This window comes from Diadema antillarum, unplaced genomic scaffold (assembly GCF_040938485.1).
Source record: "Diadema antillarum isolate AM-2024a unplaced genomic scaffold, OU_Dant_1.0 seq00001370_RagTag, whole genome shotgun sequence".
Taxonomy (NCBI): Eukaryota; Metazoa; Echinodermata; class Echinoidea; order Diadematoida; family Diadematidae; genus Diadema; species Diadema antillarum.
The window spans coordinates 421,979-427,978 of NW_027272131.1; the positions used below are offsets into that span (position 1 = coordinate 421,979).

General features: G+C 41.5%; 1 long non-coding RNA gene across 1 annotated transcript in view; it reads left to right on the forward strand.

Annotated features, from left to right (window-relative positions):
* LOC139708734 (uncharacterized) overlaps positions 1 to 5,758 on the forward strand; it is a 47,847-nt gene extending 42,089 nt beyond the window's left edge. Inside the window, exon 3 of the long non-coding RNA XR_011709383.1 lies at positions 5,569 to 5,758. This is a non-coding gene — a long non-coding RNA (uncharacterized lncRNA). The remainder of the gene's footprint in view (positions 1 to 5,568) is intronic.
* Positions 5,759 to 6,000: the final 242 nt, after the last annotated feature.

Consider the following 6,000-nt stretch of genomic DNA (forward strand, 5'->3'; position numbering starts at 1 on the left):
TTCTGTGGCACGCCCTATTGAACGACCATTCTTTTAATGTCATATCCTTGTTCTAATTTCCTTAAAACATGATAATTTTACAGATATGGACTGCTTTTCGAGGCATTATTGTTGTTATTGCCCCGAGGAATCTCCACTCCATGCTATAACCCAAGGAACTTGCTCCGAATGTCACGGCATGGATCGTGTTGACATCCCAAGGGGCAGTAATATCAATAATGCCCCGATCAAAAAGAGTCCATATCTGTTTTATACATCGAATAAAAAGATGAATGCTTACTTGGTTGATCGCGATCAGACAAGGGCGACCTCTAGCTTTGAGGAAGTCAAGCGTCTACGGTAGACGCGGGGAGGTCGGCCACGACCTCCCTGGTAGATGCGTACTGCGTACACACCAAAAGATGACAGTTCGGTACTATGGGATGGATTAGTACTATGGGGCAGTTTGGGTCCTATTGTGTTGAATTTAATTATTGAATTAATGCCCCCAATTTCAACCAGTCAGATTCCAGGATTCGTCAAAGCAGAATTCAAGATATTGAGAGAGGTTGGGAGGTTGAGGGAGAGAGAGAGGCAAATCCTGAGAAAAGAAGTGATGACGGTCAATATGTAGCGCTCATAATTTCATGACTAGAAACAAGATTGTGCTTCGTAGACACAATGACAATGAGTGGTACCCCATTAGATTAGAAATGTGACTCTGAAAGAAACATTATAATCAAACAAACAGAAAAATATAAAGTTTGCCCAAATCGAACGAAAATGAGAGTTTGGGAATTCTTAATTCATTCATGTCGTTACCAATCATTGTTTTCGATCATAGTCACTTAAAGGATCACAATAAGCATGATAAGTTCATCGTATTTATAAGATTCAGACTGAAATGTGGATTCATACATATCTCCTTTTGACTCAAATCATTCAAGAATATTATAATTAACAATTACGACTTCTAGCAGGTTTTAAAAGGTTGCCATTTTGTTTAAACTACTGGTGAAATTATTACTGCTCCTTACATTCCATGTACAAGTCATCCAACGGGAGAGTCTTGGGCGAATTAATCTCGCTCAATTCATGACAACTAAGGAAAAAATAAAGATCTCATAACATGTTCGTTTTGCAACGGATTGACAAATTGCCCTACATCGACGTAAAGAAGCACAGAATTGATCAGTGTTTTAGTAGTAGCCATGATAAAAAAATCATGGGCGTACATACTCGAGCAGGATTCGAACCTCTGACCTTCTGATCACCGGACAGGCGTTATCTCCACTAGACCACCGAGCTTTCGCCCGACAGCAAGTGTTGGTTCTAATCCTTATAGCATGCAGCGGGTACTGCGTAATTATTTAAATTCATGAAATTCTTCCGTCGAGATGTTTTGAATTAACACTTGCTGTCAGGCGAAAGGTCAGTGGTCTAGTGAAGATGACGCCTGTCCGGTGATCAGGAGGTCGTAGGTTCGAATCCTGCTCGAGTATGTACACCCATGATTTTCTTTTTTTTAATCATGGCTACTACTGAACTGATCAGTGTTTTAGTAGTTGAGTTAAGATGAATATCTATGTATTTTCATCATGGGCAGGGCTCTCTGGAAGAGCAGGACCTGCTGGTCTTGATGAGACTACCCTGTGGAAATAAAACCGAAATAAATAAAAAAAACGTCGATGTAGGGCAATTTGTCAATCAGTTGCAATAAAAACATCTCGACGGAAGAATTTCATGAATTTGAACATGTTTCGTTTTTGTTGTCGATATTTCGTCCGAATGTGATACATCACAACAGCTCAATTGCAATTTTGTCTATATTCTTTTTATTTTTGAAACTAAACTCAATCAAGACATTAAAACAATGTACAAACATCTGGCACGATAATGCTCGTTTGCAAAATACATACAGGTAGGAAAGACGAAGAGCATCGTAAAATGCAATCTTCTTAATGGGTGTGTCTCGGGTTGGTGCCGGTTTGTAGCGGCTTGGCAAAAGAGAGCTAAAGTGAAGGACTTCTAGGGAACAAAAATCTTCTACGTCTCATTTCCGACAGTAAACAAATCTTTTTGGCAATTTGCAGACACCATACTTCTCACCTGTGAATCCCTGTCAGACCAAACAAAGGAAAAGCAATTCTAGAAGAAAAACAAAGAGGAAAAAAATCTCATACGCAAAACCAAATCGGAGAAGGAAAAAAAAAAAAAGAATCGCAAAAAAAATCCGGCAAGTTTATGTGAGCATTTTTCGACATCATTCGTTTGATACCATGACTGATGACAATGATCAACAGAAGTGGGATACGTCAGATTCCCAGGGCACTTGAGGTTTTACGGCTGCAAAAGGGCGTATAATGAATACCAAACACCGTGCGTACTGGGGGGGAGGTCGGGTGAACGGACCCTTCAGCATCCAAGTGTGCGCGTGTAATGAATCCGCTCTCTCTGGTGTCGGGAAATAACAAAGTATAGATGACACTGAAATCCTCTCATCACTCAATCGTAAAGCTGGTCCATTCGATGAGGGTTTCATTTGAAAAAAACCCTCGCCTCCCTGCAAGCGTTTCATGTTTTTATCGCAGCGAAGCGACGGGTTTTTATCGACTTAAAGTAGACTTGAGGAACACCATGGGGATGGGGGGTGGGGGGGGGGGGTGGTAGCGAGGATAGGAGCGTAAAGAGAGGGTGTTATTCACTCATTCCCGCTAGCTGATGGGTATCGTGGTGGTCGGCCTATTCAACGACGAATGCTGAAGCGACTCGATGCTGCTACTCCGATACACGCCAGCCAAAAAATAGCCCGGGAAGAGGATCAGCGATATCCAATGGCGCACACGCCGCAGAGTTCAGCGCGATTCGGTTCACGCAAGTTCAGCAGAGAGTGAGAGGAAAAGGGCTTCCCGGCGGCTGCCGAAAAGAATCGATAGAGAGGAGAGTGTTGGGGGGGAAAACTAATGAAGCGCGTGAATGATGCACCTTGCCACTAGACTGACAAACATTATTGAATAAGGATTGCATGTACGTACATAGGGGAAGGACGGAATTTCTATCTTTCTCTTTACCTCTCGAATAACCACAGGGAACGGAGAGACAGTAGCTTTGACATCTCACACAACAATGGCGAACGAATGGGCTTAATCGCATCAAACTGGTTGCTCTTGGCATCTTCAAAACAGTCGGGGCAAAGCAGCAGCAACAAACAGACAATTGTAGAGCACAATGTCTTCCACCTGCTTTCCAGATTGAAATACGTTTTACCCCTTCGTGCAACACACCGCAGCTTTAACCTAATAATGTTTGATTCGAATTTCTCAGCGTCAACCATCAGAATTCTCGTAGGGAAAGTGTAAAGGAACTGGTGGTAATTTTGTCCTTTCTTTTCTGCTGGTAAAACCGAAAAGGTTAAGGTTCTTCCTAATTTGCCGTCTTGAAATCCTATGAATAATGTTGTTTGTTGTCGTCGTCGTTGTTTTTTGTGTGTGTGTGTGTGTGTGTGTGTGTGTGTGTGTGTGTGTGAAATAAAATGAACGAACGCCAGGCCATGACAAGAATGATACACTTATCAAATCCGTATGCACGGAGTCAGTGACCTGTGGGAGACTACCAGTGTGGTACTAGTCTCCAATGACAGGCGTCGATGGAGACGACTTGATATGATTATTGCGGTAGATATCGGTCCACTGCCCGAACATGAATGTCGTCTCAGCACTCGGCAAAAATTTGATTTGACCTGCCAATAATGATTTCTCGAGGGTCCCCCTGGGCGTTTTTGCCGCACTGCTGTGGAGGAGATTTGAACAGTTGGTTTGAGTCGTTAAAGGGCACCTTCACTTAGAACAGATGACACCCTAACCAAAGTCAGAATAATCTATCATTTTCAAATGTGTTGCTTGGGCTTTGTTTGGATTTGTATGTTTGTGTGTGTGCATGTGTGCGTGTGTGTGTGTGTGTATGTGTGTGTGTGTGTGTGTGTGTGCACGTATGCACAGGCATAACCTCTAAATACGGCGAGGTTACGGTAACAAATATGCAATTTCGGGGACAGACGGATTCAGGTCTTGTATAATGGAATACAAAAAAGAACATCCCTATATAAAAAAAAAAGAGTACGGAGAAAGAGGAAGGAAGAAGAAAGAAAGGAAGGAGAAAAAACAAAGAAAGAAGAGAAGAATATTGAATCACATTAGTGCAATATGGGCGTTGTTTACTCCCAACTTTCTCCCCCATTTCATGTTTAAGGATAGCTGCACACGTGCTATTACAGCGCTGATAGACTGGAAAACTTTGTAGTGCGCTTACATTTGCACATAGCTGTAATACCAGCATATTACGATCCGCTACATTGCTAAATACATGCAGTGAAAACGAAGAGATCGAATTCCTTTATGTTGATCCCACCTGGGAAACGAACCCTCTCGACTTTCGACTGACAATCCCTCTACTTTCTCATGATTTGTCTCTTGAATTACAGTTCTTATTATAAAGATTATCGGAAGAAAACTGGTACGGACTATTCGATAGGTTGCAGGGAAAAACAAATTGGAAAACCAAACAAATATTCGCCTTTCTCTCTCTTCCTTTCTGTCAATCTATGAAAGTCTTGTGAAGGAAAAGAAAAATCGTCTCTAAGGAGAGAAAGAGATAGAAAGAGTCGGAGAAAAAAAAACACGAAAACAGCAACGCGCAGATGGAAAGGAAGATCAGGCAAAAACAAAGGGAAGGGGATGCCATGAATTCTCCACCAGCGAAACATTCGGTAAAATATGGTTCAATGTAAGCAGCTGACCTATTTATTATTTTTTTTTCCTCTCGGACGAATTATATCGATTTTTGTTTTTGTTTTTGTCGTAGCTTTTTTTGTTGCCTTTATGTCTTGTGTTCTAATTCCTACGTTGGTCGACTTGTTGTGGTAGATGGAACGTCGGGGTATTCCGCACCTTTTCTGCCGCTCCCCTCGGTGTTCTTACATCGTCGGCATACGGGGAATATGATCCGTCGTTTGCGCGTATGGCTCGAGACTCGATACGAAACATTTTGTGACGAATTTGACTTGGTGGAGCTCCTCAAGTTTGACGGCTGAGTGGAAGCTGCGTTTTTTTCTATTCCATACTTCATGCATTTTAGTTTACGTACACATGTCATTCATTGTGAATGAATAGATAAGTAATTGGAAGAATGAACAAACGAATGTAAACATTGAATAGAAGACGCAAAATGAATTGAAGTATCATCAATTAATAAAATAACGCGTTTGGTATATATGCATCCATGTAATACGTAAACTTTTTAATGAATGATCAAGTACAAGATAATCATCTTTCGATTGATAAACCCTACCCATTTCATAAGTTGTGCTTGCTAAATGTACAATATTTACAATTCATTTTGTTGATCACGTCTCTGAATGCTTTCTATGTTGCGTTTCTAAGTTGGTGAATGTTGAATAGATTAATTTGTTCCTAAAATAGTGACTCCATACTCGTTCCTGTCGGCAGGGAAACCTATTTCAGTTGATTGATTCTTTTCAAAAAGCTTACTCACGTCAACATGTCTCATTCACATTTATTTCCTTTTATGCAGGACAGTGACGAAACTCGAGGAATTTGACTGCATACTTCGCGTTCCACATCAGTTTCTTCTGCTTTCGACCTCGCGCTGGTAAGTGTTCTTAATGTGCATTGACAAACGTGCATGTCAACAAATATCTTTCGTGCCAAATATGCGACGCTACGTCATTAAAGCAACTATACGCCGGCACAAAACTCGCTATCCTTATAGGCCTTTGTCTTCCCCCAAAAAGGAGGCTTCAAAGTTATCGCTATTTAGCAGTCCCTTTCGATGTCATTTGAGAAAGAGCTTTCGCCGTCTGTTAGGGATTAACCCGGTATCGTATCTTCGATCAACTCCAAAGACTTTTACCGTGGGGAGAGTGAATGCCTCGACCATTTTAATGAAGAGTCCACGATGAGTAATCCCGCCCCCACAAGAAACATTTATAGCGCAAACTAGCAC